Source organism: Triticum urartu, chromosome 7A (assembly GCF_056163025.1).
Source record: "Triticum urartu cultivar PI428250 chromosome 7A, HENAU_Tu73, whole genome shotgun sequence".
NCBI lineage: Eukaryota > Viridiplantae > Streptophyta > Magnoliopsida > Poales > Poaceae > Triticum > Triticum urartu.
In genome coordinates this window covers 30,790,954-30,813,672 of record NC_141879.1, presented here as the reverse complement: position 1 = coordinate 30,813,672, position 22,719 = coordinate 30,790,954, and the positions used below count along the sequence as shown (strand labels likewise).

Genomic DNA, 22,719 nt, shown 5'->3' with positions numbered 1-22,719 from the left:
TATGGATAAGAAAGACGCTTGTCCGATGCCTGCCACCTATAGCCCCGATTCATACACAAAATTGCTTTGATCACTAGTACGAAAAATAGGATAAAGTAGAGAGTGCTTCAGTCTTCCTCCTCCTCTTTCGCGCCTGTTTCTTCCCCGCAGATTGCTTGGTAGCGAAGGCTTTGCTGAGCCGTAGCCCGCAGGCATTGTGCTCAACCTGCTCGCCCCTTCGCGTGGTCGATCTGTGCTCTGTACTCTGTAGTTATGGCCAGCGCCGCCGGCGAGTCGGGAGCCAACCCTGCCGTGGAGTTGGAGGAAGGTGAGTTCCAGTCCTCACCTCTCTTGTCCGGGTACCATGTATCCTCGGAGCAGTCGGAGGGCTACGTCACGGGTCCAGAGGAAGGGGAGAGCTCCCGCGCGGTGGCGGCTCTCCTACACTGCCCGCTGAAGCGACGACATGAGCTGTGTGGCGCATGTGGCCCATTGGCGTTCAGGTCAACATCGGACAAGGGGCTGTGCGGGTTCTTCTGCGCCTAGGCCGACGGCTCGCCCATGCACTTCTTCGCCTTCTTCGACGGCCAGGGCGACCCCAAGGTAACCTCCCCTCTCCTCACCTAGTCGTTTGTTCACTTGGCCAGACTACGAACCTTCCACGCCATATCCAGGTCGAGTACTCGACACATGTGCACCCTACCTTACAGGTTTGATTTGCTTGGTACGTGGCGGTGCAGCTGTCAGCCCTGTGCAGGGAACAGATGCACGCAATCTTGGTGGAGGAGCTTGCCGGCCCGGAAAATGAAGAAGAGGCGGAGTGTCATGCGTGGGAGGCGGTGCTGAACCGGAGCTTCGAGCGGGCGGACGCACTAGGAATAGGGTTGTCGGAATCGGGATGCCCCGTCATGGGGTGCACTGCCGTGGTGGCACTTCTGGTCCGCGGTAGCATCCTGGTGGCCAACTGTGGCGACTCCCGCGCTGTGTTATGCCGTGCCTATGATGCCATCCCGTTGTGAGAGGACCAAAGGTGATATTAATCGCGTCATGCGCATTGTATTTTTCTCCTTTGGACAAATTTTCAGCTTGATGAGGAGTGGATACAGCTAGAGCGGGCGGACGAGAGGGCGCGCGTGAAGGCGTCCGGAGGCAAAGTGTGGAGCTCCAACAACAGGCATCTGCGGGATTGGGGGGCTTGCCATGTCGCGGGCTTTAGGTACGTACGTATTACTATTGTATCAAAGGCGTGTATAGTTTGTTTGGTTCTTATGCACACGCTTTGAAATATGCGGTAAAGATTTTTGAAATACACGATGAACATCAAATATGTGTTGAAAACTTTCTCAAATACAAGATGAACATTTATCAAATATGTGTTGAACACATTTTCAAATATTTGTTGAACACCTTTTCAAGTACATGATGAACACTTGTTTGAATAGACGGTGAATATATTTTTTCATATACACGATGAACCTTTTTTTCCATACGAGTGTGGCGCAAAAACACTTCACGCCAGAACATTTTTTCATCATCCTCCAGCCTTCCGAGTGTTGTGCCCTTTCTCGCATCCATTTCTTTCTTTCCTCTCTCTACCTCTACACCGTCTCTCTTTCAAGACAGGTTACTTTGTTGGCTCATAGAAAAAATTAGTATCACGTCCATTGTAGGGGGCACTAGTAGAAAAAGGGTCTAATGTGAGACACATTAGTGTGGGTTTGAAGTTGGCCCGGCACTAAAGGCACCATATGCATTAGTATCGGTTCGTGTTGAGCCTTTAGTACCGGTTCGTGCCACGAACCAGTACTAAAGGGGTAGTGGCAGGCTGGCGCCAGGCCCGGTCCCCACGAGCCCCTTTAGTACCGGTTTGTGACACAAACCGGCACTAAAGGTCTAACCAATAGTACCGGTTCGTGTCACGAACCCACACTAAAGGCTCCCTTTAGTGTGGGTTCGTGACACGAACCCACACTAAAGGGGGCAATTTTCATACTCTAACCCCCCCTGTATCGCCATTTCAGTTTTGAAAAAATCAAAAGAAAATGATAAAAACTTCAAAAAATAAAATCCTTCGAGAGGTAGTTATATTACTACATCTACTAGTTAGGAAAATTTGAAAACTTAAAATTGGACATGTTTTGCAAAAAGTATAGGGAAAATGTAAAACGACTATAACTTTTGCATACGATGTTGAAAAAAACGTATAATATATCAGAAAATTCAGCACGAAAACCCGCATCCAATGGAGACCGCCTACGGCCCGTTTGCAATTTTTTAGAATCCTCAAATTCCAAAAGGAAAAAAAGATATGGTCAAATTTCAGTTTTTTAAAAAAAATTGGTTAAATCTGGTTAAACTACTTATTCAAGAAGTATTAATGTTACTACATAATTATTCAAGAATATTAGTGTTACTAAATAATTATTTCAATTTTTTGAATTTTGGTCAAATCTACTCAAAATATGGTCAAACTGTGGTCAAACTATGGTCAAACTTATTCAAGAAATATTAGTGTTACTAAATAATTACTGTTTTTTAGAATAATAGTTTCAAACTCAAACGGTGAAACGTGTGACCTAATGCTCAAGCTAAACTGCTAAGGGTTAATAGGATTGATAGCTTACATTTGTCAGGAAAACAACAAGTGTAGACTTAGAATGTAGGGGAAATAGAACTTCGAAGTTAAGCGTGCTCAGGCTGGGGGGGTGAGAGGATGGGTGACCGGCCGGAAAGTTAGGCGATTTGGAATGAGTGATCAGTTAAGAGAGGTGATTAGAGACTAAATCATCAAATAATTTAGAAAAAATAAAAATAAAAAAAATCAATTTTTTTTCCAAAAAATCCAAAAAAAAAACCTTTAGTACCGGTTGTTAACACCAACCGGTACTAAAGGTCCCCCATACCAGGGCGCGAGCTCACGCCACGTGGTGGCACTTTAGCGCCGGTTTGTGTCGAACCGGTATTAAAGGGGGGATGGAACCGACACTAAAGGCCCTTACGAACTGGTTTTAAAGCTCCGTTTTCTACTAGTGGGGGAGCTACAGGCGTTATATCAAAACGGCTTAAACCTCCATTTAACAGTTGAGCCCACTATATATACTAGTATAACGCCCGTGCGTTGCCACGGGCTCTTCAAAATTTACAATCAGTATCTTTCATTTATCATCCCCTCATATTGGGTGATTATGGGGTGCTCTAATTAGAAACACAACAATCAAATATTAGGAAATTTCACCGAATGAACAACAACGAATAATACGATATCTATCAAACGAATAAAATGAGGTCATATTTTTGGTCCGTCATGCACTTCTGTTGAAAAGTGCCTACCCCTTTTAGAATCAACCCACTGTTTGCTCGCACGCAAAAAAAATACATCTCTAAAGTGGGGAACCGATCGGTGCCAAAAAGAACTCAAACTCCTATCCAATCTCGACTTCGTGCTCTTCCACTTCCATTGATAAAGATGGGACGTCAAGGGTTTCATCATGATGACCTCGAGAAGCCGCCGACATCCCTCCCCACATCTACCCCTACCCCCTGCTGCCGCTTGCACTGTCCTTGCTCCTTGAGGGAGCTAGGGACACAATGTTCTCTAGGATGGGCATGACCAGATCCACGAGGAGGCCACATTCTTCCATGGGAACCCAACCAAGCACACCACCCTCCACAACCATCCAATCCCAGCCTAACAAAGTCAAGACCCGCCATCGATCCACAAATCAGGCTCGCCGCATCCAGGTTCACTGCAAGTCTGCGACGAGTCTGTAGTCGACATCTTGACTTTGGCTATCCCCACGGAAGAATCATTGGATCCTGCTTACTTTTACCATCACTTCGTCTCTTCCCAAGGCAGCGACACCACCCAGCCAATCACCACCACCGCTTGCGGCTTGCCTACATAAAATCATGAGAAATCCCCACGGCGGTGCTGTAAGATCACCTTGGCGACCTCGACAGTGACCGACTGGTCTAAGATCTAAGCTAGCCGCTCTTTGTAGAAACCAATAGAAGTAGGCATGTGACTCAGATTTGTTCTTTGGTGTGCATGCGTTTCTTGCTGCCCACCAGCTCTTGTCTACAACTCGCCTATCTCTGTACCAGCTCTTGGTCTACAACTCGCCTATCTCCATTCTCCAGACGACCAAGCTCGATGCGCAAGCTGCATACGTCTGCTAGAGCTATATCCAGGCCCTATGATTTTTGGATCACTGGCACTATGGGTGCCAGGACCGGAGTCGCCCTCATCCACCAAGTGGATCAAGGAGGCCCACCACCTAGACTCTACATCGCAACATTTTGTGTTTTCCTATAAAAAGTAAAGAACCTTCTCTAATAAACGTAAATATAACCTTTTGGTTTTATAGTCTCAACTTTCCTACACTCCAATACCAGAAGGATTTCTTGGTTTTATTTAATGACCTTCTTGAATGTCATTCACTTAGAAAGGTAGTAATACAATCTGTGATATTAAGGCAAATCATTGGTCATATTAAAGTGCAAAAGGCCCTATAGGAGTCAAAGCATGACTTTTATGGTTATACTGTAATTTGCAAGATCTGAGATTTATGCAAGTGTACAATTAGAGAAGAGCCAATTAAATAGATTTTCACATTCAGAATAGTACGATTAGCAGTAGCACTTCAATTTTTTCATGTTTGATCAGCTTGCTAGGTGGTTATCACTAAGCATGTTGGAATGATGAGCATAACCTAACTTAGTTCAGTACGTGTTGCTGCAAATTAGTTCAGTACGTACGAAGCTGTTGCTAATTTCAATGCCTGGCTGTTGCAAGTTTCTAATGAAAAAGTACTTCAGGTCAAAGGTCAGGGAATAAACACTTTTGTTATCATGGTTGTTTCCTTATGGTGAACAACTTTGATCACCACTTCAGCAGCTACTATCTATAAGAAGACATTAGCTAAGTAGATACAGGCAAAGAAAGCATGTAGGCAAAACCAGAATTAAAACATCCTTCTCAATGGAGCTCGTGCAGTTCGGAAGACCCTAATCATCGATGAGGGACCCCTCCGATGGTAGCATGGCGTGACAATTGCCGTCAATGACAACACCCAAAGTACCTTGCACAATCCATCGATCCAGTTCGGAACAATCAAGCACATACCTTGCAAAGTGATGTGGATCTGAAGCAGAGGTGGGAAGGTAAAGGCTTAGGTGAGGTGGAATGAGACGTTGATATAGACGTGCATGCATGAGAATAAGGCGGTGCCCAGGATGGATCTCCATCGGAGGAGGCCGGATCCGCTGGGGAGGAGGTCGCTGTAGTACCTGCCATCTGTGCGATGGATCACGGGGCTGGCAGGCAGGGGGAGGGGATAGGAGGGAGCGGGTGGGCTAGAGCGCAGATGGCGGGTGCCCCCGACGACGGCTGGGAAGGATGGTGGAGGAGGTGGATGAGGATGGCGGCGGCGGCGGCGGCGGTTGCGCCTCGTCCGCAGCCGTGCTGGTGGTGGTCGATGCGAGAGCTGGATGGCGTCGGCCAGAATCAGGCATGGGCAACAAAGATTTAGAGGAGAGAGAGAATGGAGGCGATGAGCGATGGGAGGAAGGGCCACTGGCGATTGGGGTGGCCTCAGATCCGCCCTCCGTGGCCGCCTATTTCATGGGACGAACACCCGTGCTCACCGTCGGGCTCGCCTTTGGCCGCTGCCTCGCCGACATTCACGACGTAGAGCCCCTTCCTCCGATCCCATTTGCAAGGGAGGCAGCTCTATCCTTCATCGCAGAGAACGAGTCCACACTGAGATCCCAACCAGATCGTGATTGCGCCTCCCCAAACCGCAGCGCACATCCCACTCCATCAACGACCAACCTATATGAGGCGGAGGGTCAGTGTAGGACGCGAGCGCCGTCACCATGGACGTGGGGGACGCCGTAGGTGGGAAGGAGGCGGCGACGGCGTCTGTGTCAGGAAGATCGCACGACGGCGGCGGCGTTTACTCGAGGGGATCGAGAGGAGCTGCGTTTGGTGCCGGGTGGTTTCTTTGGTGCGTGCGTGGGGCTGGAGATTGTGATAGGTGATCAGGTGAGGGCGTGCCATACCTGGATCGATAGCCTTACCATACCTGGTGGTAATTTAAATTTATTACCATATTCGATATTTCCCGAGTTATGGCCTTACCATACCTGGATTGATAGCCTTTGGGGTAATTTAAATTTATTACCATACAATTACCATATTCAAAATTTCCTGAGTTATGACCTTACGATACCTGGATTGGTTTATTACTATACGTGGATTAATTATGATTTATTACTATACGTGGATAGCCTTACCATACCTGGTGGTAATTTAAATTTATTACCATATTCGATATTTCCCGAGTTATGGCCTTACCATACCTGGATTGATAGCCTTTGGGGTAATTTAAATTTATTACCATATAATTACCATATTCAAAATTTCCTGAGTTATGACCTTACCATACCTGGATTGATTTATTACTATACGTGGATTAATTATGATTTATTACTATATGATTTATTACTATACGTGGATAGCCTTACCATACCTGGTGGTAATTTAAATTTATTACCATATTCGGTATTTCCTGAGTTATGGCCTTACCATACCTGGATTGATAGCCTTTGAGGTAATTTAAATTTATTACCATACGAGTGTGGCGCAAAAACGCTTCCCGCCTGAATTTTTTTTCTTCATCCTCCCACCTTCCTCGTCTTTTCTCCTTTCTCGCATCCGTTTCTTTCTTTCCACTCTCAACCGCTACACCCTATCTCTTCCAAGACAGGTTACTTGGTTGGCTTCTTAAAAATAAAAATTGAAACTCATCTTTTGAACTAGTAGGAACTATTTTTTTAAATAGTGATGATGGGGAACATTACATGAAAATCAAAAAAAAAAATTCCTACGAAACACCCAACATCTAATCTTGGAGAGATGCAAAGCAACGAGAGGGGAGTGTGTCTAGATACCTTGTGGAACGAAAGCGGAAGCTTATATAACGCATTGATGTAGTCGTACTCTTCGCGATCCAATCACGATCCAATCCGATCAAGTGCCGAACAGACGGCACCTCCGCATTCAGCACACGTGCGGCTCGATGACGTCTCCTCCTTCTTGATCCAGCAAGCAAGAGAGGCGAAGTAGATGGGATCTCAACCAGCACGACGGCGTGGTGGAGATGGTGATGACACCTATGGAGCACCAACAGAAAGCTCTATTTCCTGTGCACTTGTGGAGGAAAGTCTCATCAAGTTACCCCATATAGTGATGCTACTGCTACGGCCAGGCTTTTCTGTAATGATCCACGAAAATGTGCAGGATCTGTTGGATCTGCATGAAACTGCTAGATAAATAAAAACTTATGGTAGGTCAACTGCTCTCCCAATTCATTATTCCTTTTTTTCTTTCAATAAAATGAACCATTGGAATCGCATGGACAGGCTCCCCCACAGGCACGGCATGCCGCCATGCCTCCGCCTGCTAGTATTAATAATGCATCCCATGCATGCAGACATATCCAGTAATGAAAATGAACACACTGCTGGAGTTGCTCGCTAGAGAAATCTACACTCGAGGTATGTTTGAACATTTTCGCAAGGTCCTATGTGAAGCAGGGCAGTACAAGGTAGATGGGATCTGTAAAGGAAAAACCTATTTTGTGTGGCGGTACCATCCAGAAAAACATGACCAGTGGTGCAGGGTTCAGGGTTGCGTACAAACTCGAAGTTGTTGAGGAGGGCAGGGAACTGATATGTGAGTGTGGTAATTTTGAGCACACAGGCTTGCTGTGCTGCCACACTGTTAAGGTAACAATATTTATTGTGATGATCAAGGCTTTTGCTGCAAGCCTGCTAAATCAAAAAAATTGTTGAGCAGCATAATTAAGCATACGAACTATGTGTTTTGCAGGTCCGCGATTTCCTTGTATAAACTAGATAGAGGCAAAGCTCATTGTGAAACGTTGGACAAAAGATTGAGGGATATGCGGCCAGACCACTTGGCACATCTTCAGGGCAAAATTTGTGTAAACTCGATAACATTCGGACACTCAAATATGTGGACCCATGCCCTTGAAGTTGTAAGGCTGGGAGATGCAAATACAAGTGCATACGAGTGTGCAAATATCTTGAAGACAGCAATGGCTAAACTGACACCTATATATAGCCACTGTTGCGGGATGGAATGGAGCTAGAAGACTGAATCAAGACAAGGGGAAAGATAAGGAACCGATTCAGTGAGGGCACCCTCCAGCAGGTGTGGGAGCGACGCTAAAGGTAGTGACATTGGTAATTTCGTCGCTCTAAAGGCTCCAGAACGAAAGCGTAAGCCAGGTCGACCAACCATCGGTAGGGACAAGCCTCCATATGATGTTCAGGGTGCGAAGAGAAAGCTGCCGATGGATGCGGTGCAAGCAAACACACTCGCTTCTGTAGTATATGCCTGGAGCAATGTCACAAGAGCACCACGTGTCCACAGAGGGCCGACCTTCCTCAAAAAGAAAGAAAAGAGGCAAAATGCTGAAACTATGGCATCGGTATTCACAGGAAGAACACCTACAACAAGCCTAAGGTTGTGCTGCATATTGTTGAAAACGCCACTTTAGATGGAAATGCCATTTGCGGGTGACCTGGTTAGATTCAATATTTTTTTCCGCGAGTTGCTGAGGGCTCTGTGGTTGCTAGCTAGAAGACTGTTATTCTTAATAGAAAAAACTGTTACTGAGTAGTATGTGCTGTTGTCATCAGTTTATGTGTTGTATGCATGTTTATCATCAAAAAATTTTATGAGTGAAATTTGAGTGCCATCTCATATGGAGTGTGCATTATCCCATGGGTTTCATTGCAATTTTAGTTGACAATTCTCAATTTGGTCTACTGATGTGTGTGAGCAAAATTTCAGTTGATTGTTTCTGTCCCCCTCTTACAAAATTTGTTACCATCAGGATCCACTATGCAGCTAGACCGTGGTGGCAACGATTCAATGTGACTGCGGCCTAAAATAGGTCAACACACTCCTGCTGTATGTCATGGGCGGGACCCGTACAGTTTTATTTTAGAACTGCTTGAGAGGGCTCCCCAAGGAAGCGGGGTGTACTTAACGAGGGGCTGCATCCGCTCCGAAGAGCAAACACCAGAGCTTCATCTACAGTCTACATGGGATCAAGACGACCTGTGTGTGAGTGGACATGTTTGTGCTGGCTTCCTACGGGAGCTCCTTCTGTTCGAGCTGGAGTGCCCTTGCTGTCGGCGCTGACCAAGGCAACCATGTTCAGAATGTGAGCTCTGAAGAACACGCCAGTGGTGGCATTGCTCCAGCGCATGCGGGTTTTGTACATCAGCATTCACTGATCCAAGTACATGCTACTCACTTGCCGTTGTACGTCGCAAAATTTGAGTTGGTGGGCATACCCAGCCCATTTACGTGCCGTTTGAACCTCTGGCACAGGTTTTTAATGAGCCAAAACGTCATGGCAGTCTAGCCAAGTTGAACACCAGACCGATTGGCATTGAGGAAAAGGGCTAGTTTGGGTTAATTTTTTAGAGAACAGGGTTTTTTTGTGTGTGGAGGTATATGGGTTATTTTTTATGCTGAACATTTGATGGAGATCCAGTTTGTCAACTCTCACTAAATGAAGTGAGTGTATCAATACCGTTTTTACTCAGTTCTTGAATATTGAAATCCAAGGTGGGTGATGAATGTGTTTACTACTAATACATATAAATGTCAAACGATGTTAGTGCTGATATAGAGGCGAGGCGGTGCAAGTAAAATGCCTCCCATGAGAATAAAAAAAAGTAGATGAAACAAACCATAAGCATTTGCTCTGATATTTTTGCTTCTTGACGTATTGCCACTAGGGCAGTTGCCGCAGCAGCCGATTCTGCCTCCTTTTTTATAGCATATTCTTGCAGACTTCCAAATGTCGGCCCATCTATGGTCACTGTTGACTTGAAGATAGGTTCATGATGCGGACCACTCTGAGTGGTGTTATACAAACGTAAATCTTTCTGTAGGTCTTGAGCATAATTTCGTAACTGTGACTTGTAAGAAAGATGGATTTCTGCAATATATAAATAAATTAGTGAGTACCACAAATATAGAAGAAAGATGTGTGAACGATCATCATGAGCATTTTCAGTGGCAGGAATAAAAACGTCACAGCGGCATGATAGAGACGTAAAAAAATCAAATCAATTTTTGGCATGAGGGGCATTTATATGACTACATAGGTAGTAAAGGCCAATCAAGAGAACAGAAAAAACAAAAGAATAATCTTCAATGGTGCCCCCGACGACGGCTGGGAAGGATGGTGGAGGAGTTGGATGAGGATGGCGGCGGCGGCGTCTGCGGTTGCGCCTCGTCCGCAGCCATGCTGGTGGTGGTCGATGCGAGAGCCGGATGGCGTCGGCCAGAATCAGGCAGGGGCAACAAAGATTTAGAGGAGAGAGAGAATGGAGGCGATGAGCGATGGGAGGAAGGGCCACTGGCGATTGGGGTGGCCTCAGATCCGCCCTCCGTGGCCGCCTATTTCATGGGACGAGCACCCGTGCTCACCGTCGGGCTCGCCTTCGGCCGCTGCCTCGCCGACATTCACGACGTAGAGCCCCTTCCTCCGATCCCATTTGCAAGGGAGGCAGCGCCATCCTTCATCGCAGAGAACGAGTCCACACTGAGATCCCAACCAGATCGTGATTGCGCCTCCCCAAACCGCAGCGGCACATCCCACTCCATCAACGACCAACCTATATGAGGCGGAGGGTCAGTGTAGGACGCGAGCGCCGTCACCATGGACGTGGGGGATGCCGTAGGTGGGAAGGAGGCGGCGACGGCGTCTGTGTCAGGAAGATCGCACGACGGCGGCGACGTTTACTCGAGGGGATCGAGAGGAGCTGCGTTTGGTGCCGGGTGGGTTCTTTGGTGCGTGCGTGGGGCTGGAGATTGTGATAGGTGATCAGGTGAGGGCGTGCCATACCTGGATCGATAGCCTTACCATACCTGGTGGTAATTTAAATTTATTACCATATTCGATATTTCCCGAGTCATGGCCTTACCATACCTGGATTGATAGCCTTTGGGGTAATTTAAATTTATTACCATATAATTACCATATTCAAAATTTCCTGAGTTATGACCTTACGATACCTGGATTGGTTTATTACTATACGTGGATTAATTATGATTTATTACTATACGTGGATAGCCATACCATACCCGGTGGTAATTTAAATTTATTACCATATTCGATATTTCCCGAGTTATGGCCTTACCATACCTGGATTGATAGCCTTTGGGGTAATTTAAATTTATTACCGTATAATTACCATATTCAAAATTTCCTGAGTTATGACCTTACCATACCTGGATTGATTTATTACTATACGTGGATTAATTATGATTTATTACTATATGATTTATTACTATACGTGGATAGCCTTACCATACCTGGTGGTAATTTAAATTTATTACCATATTCGATATTTCCCGAGTTATGGCCTTACCATACCTGGATTGATAGCCTTTGGGGTAATTTAAATTTATTACCATACGAGTGTGGCGCAAAAACGCTTCCCGCCTGAATTTTTTTTCTTCATCCTCCCACCTTCCTCGTCTTTTCTCCTTTCTCGCATCCGTTTCTTTCTTTCCACTCTCAACCTCTACACCCTATCTCTTCCAAGACAGGTTACTTGGTTGGCTTCTTAAAAATAAAAATTGAAACTCATCTTTTGAACTAGTAGGAACTATTTTTTTTAAATAGTGATGATGGGGAACATTACATGAAAATCAAAAAAAAAAAATTCCTACGAAACACCCAACATCTAATCTTGGAGAGATGCAAAGCAACGAGAGGGGAGTGTGTCTAGATACCTTGTGGAACGAAAGCGGAAGCTTATATAACGCATTGATGTAGTCGTACTCTTCGCGATCCAATCACGATCCAATCCGATCAAGTGCCGAACAGACGGCACCTCCGCATTCAGCACACGTGCGGCTCGATGACGTCTCCTCCTTCTTGATCCAGCAAGCAAGAGAGGCGAAGTAGATGGGATCTCAACCAGCACGACGGCGTGGTGGAGATGGTGATGACACCTATGGAGCACCAGCAGAAAGCTCTATTTCCTGTGCACTTGTGGAGGAAAGTCTCATCAAGTTACCCCATATAGTGATGCTACTGCTACGGCCAGGCTTTTCTGTAATGATCCACGAAAATGTGCAGGATCTGTTGGATCTGCATGAAACTGCTAGATAAATAAAAACTTATGGTAGGTCAACTGCTCTCCCAATTCATTATTCCTTTTTTTCTTTCAATAAAATGAACCATTGGAATCGCATGGACAGGCTCCCCCACAGGCACGGCATGCCGCCATGCCTCCGCCTGCTAGTATTAATAATGCATCCCATGCATGCAGACATATCCAGTAATGAAAATGAACACACTGCTGGAGTTGCTCGCTAGAGAAATCTACACTCGAGGTATGTTTGAACATTTTCGCAAGGTCCTATGTGAAGCAGGGCAGTACAAGGTAGATGGGATCTGTAAAGGAAAAACCTATTTTGTGTGGCGGTACCATCCAGAAAAACATGACCAGTGGTGCAGGGTTCAGGGTTGCGTACAAACTCGAAGTTGTTGAGGAGGGCAGGGAACTGATATGTGAGTGTGGTAATTTTGAGCACACAGGCTTGCTGTGCTGCCACACTGTTAAGGTAACAATATTTATTGTGATGATCAAGGCTTTTGCTGCAAGCCTGCTAAATCAAAAAAATTGTTGAGCAGCATAATTAAGCATACGAACTATGTGTTTTGCAGGTCCGCGATTTCCTTGTATAAACTAGATAGAGGCAAAGCTCATTGTGAAACGTTGGACAAAAGATTGAGGGATATGCGGCCAGACCATTTGGCACATCTTCAGGGCAAAATTTGTGTAAACTCGATAACATTCGGACACTCAAATATGTGGACCCATGCCCTTGAAGTTGTAAGGCTGGGAGATGCAAATACAAGTGCATACGAGTGTGCAAATATCTTGAAGACAGCAATGGCTAAACTGACACCTATATATAGCCACTGTTGCGGGATGGAATGGAGCTAGAAGACTGAATCAAGACAAGGGGAAAGATAAGGAACCGATTCAGTGAGGGCACCCTCCAGCAGGTGTGGGAGCGACGCTAAAGGTAGTGACATTGGTAATTTCGTCGCTCTAAAGGCTCCAGAACGAAAGCGTAAGCCAGGTCGACCAACCATCGGTAGGGACAAGCCTCCATATGATGTTCAGGGTGCGAAGAGAAAGCTGCCGATGGATGCGGTGCAAGCAAACACACTCGCTTCTGTAGTATATGCCTGGAGCAATGTCACAAGAGCACCACGTGTCCACAGAGGGCCGACCTTCCTCAAAAAGAAAGAAAAGAGGCAAAATGCTGAAACTATGGCATCGGTATTCACAGGAAGAACACCTACAACAAGCCTAAGGTTGTGCTGCATATTGTTGAAAACGCCACTTTAGATGGAAATGCCATTTGCGGGTGACCTGGTTAGATTCAATATTTTTTTCCGCGAGTTGCTGAGGGCTCCGTGGTTGCTAGCTAGAAGACTGTTATTCTTAATAGAAAAAACTGTTACTGAGTAGTATGTGCTGTTGTCATCAGTTTATGTGTTGTATGCATGTTTATCATCAAAAAAATTTATGAGTGAAATTTGAGTGCCATCTCATATGGAGTGTGCATTATCCCATGGGTTTCATTGCAATTTTAGTTGACAATTCTCAATTTGGTCTACTGATGTGTGTGAGCAAAATTTCAGTTGATTGTTTCTGTCCCCCTCTTACAAAATTTGTTACCATCAGGATCCACTATGCAGCTAGACCGTGGTGGCAACGATTCAATGTGACTGCGGCCTAAAATAGGTCAACACACTCCTGCTGTATGTCATGGGCGGGACCCGTACAGTTTTATTTTAGAACTGCTTGAGAGGGCTCCCCAAGGAAGCGGGGTGTACTTAACGAGGGGCTGCATCCGCTCCGAAGAGCAAACACCGGAGCTTCATCTACAGTCTACATGGGATCAAGACGACCTGTGTGTGAGTGGACATGTTTGTGCTGGCTTCCTACGGGAGCTCCTTCTGTTCGAGCTGGAGTGCCCTTGCTGTCGGCGCTGACCAAGGCAACCATGTTCAGAATGTGAGCTCTGAAGAACACGCCAGTGGTGGCATTGCTCCAGCGCATACGGGTTTTGTACATCAGCATTCACTGATCCAAGTACATGCTACTCACTTGCCGTTGTACGTCGCAAAATTTGAGTTGGTGGGCATACCCAGCCCATTTACGTGCCGTTTGAACCTCTGGCACAGGTTTTTAATGAGCCAAAACGTCATGGCAGTCTAGCCAAGTTGAACACCAGACCGATTGGCATTGAGGAAAAGGGCTAGTTTGGGTTAATTTTTTAGAGAACAGGGTTTTTTTGTGTGTGGAGGTATATGGGTTATTTTTTATGCTGAACATTTGATGGAGATCCAGTTTGTCAACTCTCACTAAATGAAGTGAGTGTATCAATACCGTTTTTACTCAGTTCTTGAATATTGAAATCCAAGGTGGGTGATGAATGTGTTTACTACTAATACATATAAATGTCAAACGATGTTAGTGCTGATATAGAGGCGAGGCGGTGCAAGTAAAATGCCTCCCATGAGAATAAAAAAAAGTAGATGAAACAAACCATAAGCATTTGCTCTGATATTTTTGCTTCTTGACGTATTGCCACTAGGGCAGTTGCCGCAGCAGCCGATTCTGCCTCCTTTTTTATAGCATATTCTTGCAGACTTCCAAATGTCGGCCCATCTATGGTCACTGTTGACTTGAAGATAGGTTCATGATGCGGACCACTCTGAGTGGTGTTATACAAATGTAAATCTTTCTGTAGGTCTTGAGCATAATTTCATAACGGTGACTTGTAAGAAAGATGGATTTCTGCAATATATAAATAAATTAGTGAGTACCACAAATATAGAAGAAACATGTGTGAACGATCATCATGAGCATTTTCAGTGGCAGGAATAAAAACGTCACAGCGGCATGATAGAGACGTAAAAAAATCAAATCAATTTTTGGCATGAGGGGCATTTATATGACTACATAGGTAGTAAAGGCCAATCAAGAGAACAGAAAAAACAAAAGAATAATCTTTAATAGCCAATAAGCTATCCATTTCTACTAGACGCTCTCTGAGTAGCTAGCAATCAAAACGGCTTAAACCTTCATTTTCACAGTTGACACCACTTATATATATATGGTGGTCTGCAAACAACCGGCAACGTAACCCACATATATGTATAGAGTCTGGATGTACTGTTTACAAGTCGATCTTCTGGGATCTTGTCGAGCACGACGAGGCCCCATCAGTTGTGGCGGATCAGGTTCTTAGGAGTCGTCTCACGTCTGCTTTGGTAGTTGACTGAGAAGCAGCGACGGCGCATATATCTGGCGCTAGCCGGAGAACTAGGATCTTGAACAAAACATGATCTAGCTAGCTAAGGCGCAGACGTACACACCGGAAAGTAGCTGCCGAGGGGCGGAGCGGCGACGGCGCATGCATCTGGCGCTAACCGGAGCCCTAAAATCTTGAACAAAACGAGATCTAGCTAGCTAGGGCGCATACATACTCACCTGTCAGTAGTTGCGGAGGTGACGAGGGGTGCTCCAACGCTTCCCTGGCGGCGATGTCCTCCAAGGCTGTCCTTGCGGCGACGTCCTGCGCCTGGATGAGCGTGCGGGACCCGGACTCTGGCGAGCTGAACTCGGCGCCGCCGACGGCAACGGTGGAATGGAACCTTGACCCGTGGTCAGGGCCCTCGCCCCGGTCGGTGTAAGCCGGCGTCGCCTATCACGGCTGCTGGCACAGGTTGTACATCGTCGATCGCGTCGCGTGGGGGCGGTCTGAATCAGAAACAGGAAACCGGGATTATATTGAAACTGGGAAGGGAAGGATTTCCTCGGGGCTTTGATCTGATCTGCGCGCAGCTGTGTTCTGGCCGGCGTCGTGTGCACTAATTGGACGCGGCAGCCAGCACTACTGCGTTTCTTTCTTTCTTTGGATTTGGAAGTTTGCTGAGAGCTTTGCAGAGCGTGCCGTTCACTGTTGAACGCATGTTGGGTGCTGTCAATTCCAATTAATGCCGTAAAACTGAAAGGTTTTTATTTCTGTCATTTCCCTTTTTTGATGCTTTCCTTTTAACACTTTCCAAATACGTACCTCAGCCCAGCTTGAGAAATTTTAAGATTTCAAGATTTTCAATGAACTTGAATTTTGTTTGGGGCATGGTTCGACACACGCACCCGTTATGAATAGTAAATTCGGAAAAAAAATATACTGATTTTTTTTTTCAAAAAAAAATCTGAACTTTTTTTTTTCGCATACATGGTCGACCACTCTACCCACATATGAAATTTCACAAAGAAATGACACCCACTACATTCTGTGGTGTCCCTACACATAGTCGGAGGGTTCAGTGGCAATCCTTAAATTACGGAGGTCCCCACACACCACATCGAGGTGCTACACATAATCGGAGGGTCCTGTGAATTACGTCGAGGGAGGAGATGTCTCCAATGTGTTGGCAGCACCCCAACTACGAGCTGAAGCGGCAGCGGCGACAGTATGGCCAATGGCTTTCGGGTCGACGTCGGAACTTGTGCAAGTTCAGCAGGAGATGATGGTCATTTTTATGCATAACTGTTTTGACAAATATATGATGCAAACTTTTTCAGAAATTTGTGATTAACATTTTTAAGTACACGGTGAATATTTTTTAAATACAAATAACTTTCTTTAAATATGCAGTGAATATGTTTTGATCCGGGCGCCGAGATCCCCGCCGCCACCTTCCCCGGCGCCCGCGCGGGCTTTGCCGGTGGCCGTCTCTGGTGGCGGCGAGGGAGGGAAGAGGGATGAGGGGAGGCGGCACGACGAAAGATCTGATGGCCCCCGAGGCGCCCGGTAGGCGACACGAGAGCCGCATGGGAGGGAGGGCGTCATAGGCTATGTCAGTTTGATCAATGAGCAATCAAGTTTTTCACCAAAAAAGAAAAGAAGATAATAAATGGAAGATACTCCCTCCGTTCCATAATATAAGAGCATTTTTCACAATAGAGTAGTGTCAATAACACTTTTATATTATGGAACGGAGGGAGTAGAAGATAATGATGCTGAAATATTAAAAAAGAGGAGAAATTAATTACGAGTAATAAATGGATAAACAAGTGTCTGTCGCCTGCTGCCGCGTAGCCACAATTCCATACATCTTGTCCGTTACACAAAACCGGTTCACTCCCAAAGACCGGATTCTTTTTCATCTCTAGCTTTCCTCCGCCCCTCATGTGTTTGTTTCTTTCCCACTAGTTTTGCTTGGTAGCGAATTCTCTGCTGCTTCAGCGCCCTCGCCCCTCGCCCGTTCTAATCAATAAGCTGCCTCCCGTGATCGTCGATCTGTAGTTGGCCAACGCCGGGGTCAACAACGTCCCCGTCGATGGCAAGTGGGGAGCCGACCCCGCCGTGGCCTCCGTGGAAGGTGAAGCGCAGTCCTCACTGCCCTCGTTCGGGTACAACGCATCGTCAGAGTCGGAGGGGTACCTGGAAGTCACCGAGGAAGGGGATGGACCGGGTTTGGTGCCGGCGCCCCTGCTGCGGTGCTGCCAACTGAAGCGGCGGCGGCGGCAGTGTGGTCCCTCAATTTCCGGTTCACGTTGGAGTGGGGACTCGATCAGCGAAATGGTATGGAGGACACCGTATCGCTGCGCCCGGACGACGGATCCCCCATGCACTTCGTTGCCGTCTTCGACGGCCACATCGACCCCAGGTAACCTTCCAAACCACCTCCAAGTCTAGTGGTCGACACCATCCATGCTCTTTCCGCTACAACTTTGATTTTCTTGCTATGTGGTGGCGCAGAGGTCGGCCATGTGCAAGGACCAGATGCACATCATACTTGTGGAGGAGCTGGCCGGCGGGGCAAGTTCCTACTAGAAGGAGCATCCGAAAGAGGATGACGAGGCGGACCGTCGTGCGTGGGAGGCGGCGCTGAAGCGGAGCTTCCAGCTGGCTGACACGCCGGGGATGGGGCAGTCCGCATCGGGATGGCCCATCATGGGGTCCACCCACCGCCGTTGTGGCGCTCCTGGTCCGCAGCAGAATCCGCGTCGCCATTTGCGGGGACTCCCGCGCCGTGCTCTGCCGCGCCGGTAACGGCTTGCCACTTTCCAAGAACCACAAGGTGAGATTAATTGCCTCATGCATATTTCCTTTCTCTCCTTTGGTCTCGTCTGGCTATACGAATTTGAGCTTGATGCATAGATGCAGCTGGAGCCGCTGGTGGGATGGCGGCGGGAGAAGAAGTGTGCGCCTCCGCAGACAGGCAGCTGCGCGTACGGGGAATGCTTGCCATGTCGTGGGGTTTGGATACAAGTTGTTCCGAGGCGCACTCATACAACAAGTACTCCCTCCCGAAGAAAAGATAAAAGTCGTTTAGATCTCTTATATTTATTTACGGAAGGAGTACCGCCTAGGTAGACCAAAAAGAAAGAAGTACTGCCTAAGACTGCTCACAGTGGGGAGTAACATAGAGTAGTAACTTGCCGATGTTACTAGTCTATGTTACTACCTCCATAGTGGGTAGTAACATATGAGTGGTATCATGAAAGAGTTCATTTATTAGGCTATAGACTCATTATGCCTTGAAATGCGTGATGTTACAGTAACTAGCTAAGTTACCACAAACCCCTCTCTCCTCATTAATTAGCTACCATATAAGCAATTTTGTATTGAAATGTGTGATGTTACTAGTTAAGTTACTCTCATTGTGACTAGTCTAAGCCTGGCACTGGGACGACCTTGCGACCTGAGTCAACGAAAACGTTGCAATCAGGAATGGGCCGAGCGATCTCGGACAGACAAGTGATAACAATCAATCTCAGACAGCAACCTCAGAAAGACTCACGGAAGAGCAAAAAATAACAACGGGAACTTACACATATCATGAGGCCTATAGTGGTTACACAGATCACCGTAGACGACGGACAGCCAAAGCAGCCGGCCTTTCCACGGCGAAATAATTCCGGCGCCCTAGATCAGATCCCTGGAACACACGTCAGGCCCGAACCACCCGTCGTACCTTCGTGAACTCGCGGACCCAGGCGTGCACGGTCATGCCTCAGATCGGCCCGCGGGCGGAGAAACTTTTAACGACCCGCGGGTGGCCACTAAGCAAACGAATCTCTATCTCCGACCAAAGTTCCGTTGAATAAAAGGTGATTATCAAGGAGACCGGTGGAGGATTTAGCAAATCTTGATGTCAGGGTCAGAGTTACCTACACTTTAGATACATACATACATGCTTTGTTTCCATGCATTAACATTGGCTTTGTACATATCTATCTTATACTCCCTCCGTCCCATAATGTAAGACGCTTTTTGACTCTAGTGTAGTGTGAAAAAACATCTTATATTATGGGACAGAGGGAGTACAATATACAAAGAAACAAAAGTATGTGTAGAACACTTTTTACCAAATATGTGATCCACATTCTGTTTCAGAAATAGGCAATGAACATGTTTTTTTGCAAATATGTGATGAACATTTTTTTAGAAATATGTGATGGACAGTTTTTAAGTACACGGTGAATATTTCAAGATACGTGTGCTTGATCCGTGCGTTTCTTTATATACGCAAAACTGCTTCAGGAGCGCTCCCGTCTTCCTCCTCTGCTGCTTGGGTCTTCCTCTACAAAAATTAGGAGAAAGTACAGCTGAGCGCTCCAGTCTTCCTCTGTAGTTATGGCCAGGGCCGCCGGCGAGTCGGGAGCCAACCCCGCCATGGCCTTGGAGGAAGGTGAGGTCCAGTTCTCACCTCTCTTGTCCGGGTACTACGCATCCTTGGAGGAGTCAGACGGTTACGTTACAGGAGAGCTCCCGCATGCATGGTGGCAGCTCTCATGCACATCCCGCTGAAGTGACGGTAGCGGCTGTGTGGCCCATGTGACCCACGGTGTTTGGGTCGGCATCAGAGAAGGGGCTGCGCCCGTTCTTCTGCGCCTGGGCCGACGGCTCGCCCATGCATTTCTTTGCCGTCTTCGACGGCCACGGCGGCCTCAAGGTAACCTCCCCTCCCCTCACCTAGTCATTGCTTCACTTGGCCAGACTACAACACCTTTCACGCCATATCCAGGTCGAGTGCTCGACACATGTACACCTACCTTACACATTTTATTTGCTTGGTACGTGGCAGTGCAGGTGTCGGCGCTGTGCAGGGAACAGATGCACGCCATCTTGGTGGAGGAGCTGGCCGGCCCAGGAAATGACGAAGAGGCGGAGTATCGTGCGTGGGAGGCGGTGCTGAACCGGAGCTTCGAGCTGGCGTATGAACTAGGGATGGGGCTGGGGAAGAGGCGGACGCACTGCCGTGGTGGCGCTTCTGGCCCGCGGCAGCGTCCTGGTGGCCAACTGCGGCGTCTCCCTTGCCGTGCTCTGCCGCGCCGGTGATGCCATCCCGTTTTCCGAGGACCACAAGGTGAGATTAATCGCGTCATGCACATTGTCTTTTTCTCCTATGGACAAATTTTGAGCTTGATGAGGCGTGGATATGATTGGAGCGGGCAGACGAGAGGGCGCGTGTTAAGGCGGCTGGAGGCAAAGTGTCGCGCTCCAACGACGGGTAGGTGCGGGATTGGGGGGCTTGCCATGTTGCGGGCTTCAGGTACATACGTATTACTACTGTATCAAGGCGTGTAGTTTGTTTGGTTCTTATGCACACGTTTTGAAATACGCGGTAAACATTTTTGAAGCACACGATGAACATCAAATATGTGTTGAACAATTTGTCAAATAGAAGATGAATATTTATCAAATATGTGTTGAACACTTTATCAAATATCTGTTGAACACCTTTTCAAGTACATGATGAACACTTTTCTGGATACATGATGAATTTTTTTTTGTATACACGATGAACTTTTTTTCCATAGGAGCGTGGTGCAAAAACACTTCACGCCAGAACTTTTTTCGTCTTCATCCTGCAGACTACATGATACATCAATTAAATTAAGAGAGAGCGGTAGAATAATACCTTCTCCATTCCCCTGATCAAAAAGTGTCCACCAGAATAAAAAAGGCAGTCACTTTCCCTGAGTTCATGCAACCAAGATAAATTTGAATTAACCATAACTGGAAGGCGACCAATAGTAGCCAGATGAGTTTCATCCACAAGAACTCTCTTGTACCCAAAAAGATCATTCTCTGTTTTAGACTTGTCACTTTTCTCCATAGAATAAATTTGTTAACAGTTTAGAGCACGTTGGTAATTGCTGACTCAGTGACTACAACACCTAAGTGCACAAATATGAGTATCCGATATTGATGAGGTAACTTCAAAATGCACACACCATGAGAAATCTTATCACATAGTTTATATAAGTAAATTAACATATCAACACAACTGTAGAGAGATGTTTTTCAATACAATAATCCTAGTATTGATGGGGTGCTGGTGCATGTATATATAAGTACAGGGTAGGCCTCAACCTCAACTATACACAACTAGGAGGTGGGCCACAACACGTAATACATGCAACACAAAATACAACTCAACACCCCCGCAGTCGAAGCGTCGCAAGAGACACAGAGACTGGACCGAAACTCCTCGAAGACGGAAGTAGGCAATCCCTTAGTCATCACATCAGCAAACTGTTGCGACGTCAGCACATGAAGAACCCGAACACGGCCAAGGGCAACCTGCTCGCGCACGAAGTGAATATCGAGCTCAATATGCTTCGTACGGCGATGGTGCACCGGGTTGGCGGAAAGGTAGACCGCGCCGACGTTATCGCAGTAGATAAGAGTAGCTTTATGAACATCACAAAGCAACTCCTGGAGCAGCTGACGGAGCCAAGAGCACTCAGGCACGGCATTAGCCACGACGCGATACTCTGCCTCGGCGCTGGAGCGGGAGACCATGGGCTGCTACTTTGATGACCAAGAGATCAACGAGGGCCCAAGGTAGACGCAGTAGCCGGATGTGGAGCGTCGAGTGTCGGGGCAGCCAGCCCAGTTGGTATCCGAGTAGGCCACGAGGTCGGTGGAGGCGGAGGCCGTCAGGGTGAGTCCCAAGGACATGGTGCCACATATATAACGGAGAATACGCTTCACCAAGGTCCAGTGGGAGTCACGCGGGGCGTGCATGTGGAGGCACACCTGCTGAACAGCATACTGCAGGTCGGGTCGAGTCAGCGTCAGGTACTGTAAAGCACCAACAATGGAGCGATAAAACGCTCCATCGGACGCGAGAGACCCCTCCAGAGCAGAGACCTTCGCCTTCGTGTCGACGGGTGTGGGCGCCGGCTTGCAGTTAAGCATACCGGCACGCTGCAGGAGCTCGTGGGCGTACTTCTGCTGATGCAGAAAGAAGCCGTGAGGCCGGCGGACCACCTCGATGACGAGGAAGTAGTGCAGGGGCCCCAAGTCCTTGAGGGCGAACTCATCACGAAGACGAGCAGTCATCCGCTGAAGGAGATCGGGGGCGGACGCCGTGAGGATGATGTCGTCGACGTAGAGCAGCAGATATGCAGTGTCAGCTCCCTGATGATACACGAATAGTGAGGCATCGGAGCGAGTGGACCGAAAACCCAAAGACCGCAGGAAAGCTGCGATACGCTGGTACCAAGCCCGAGGCTCCTGCTTTAACCCATAAAGAGAACGGGAGAGCAAGCACATAAAGTCTG

The 22,719-nt window shown here is 47.1% G+C and overlaps 3 pseudogenes; all 3 read left to right on the top strand.

The window, feature by feature from the left end:
• Positions 1 to 540: 540 nt before the first annotated feature.
• On the top strand, positions 541 to 998 carry LOC147957285 (putative protein phosphatase 2C 24 pseudogene; annotated as a pseudogene).
• A 4,379-nt stretch (positions 999 to 5,377) lies between these two features.
• LOC147957284 (uncharacterized) lies at positions 5,378 to 8,590 on the top strand (annotated as a pseudogene).
• A 3,954-nt stretch (positions 8,591 to 12,544) lies between these two features.
• Positions 12,545 to 13,487, top strand: LOC147957283 (uncharacterized; annotated as a pseudogene).
• The last annotated feature ends 9,232 nt before the right edge of the window (positions 13,488 to 22,719 follow it).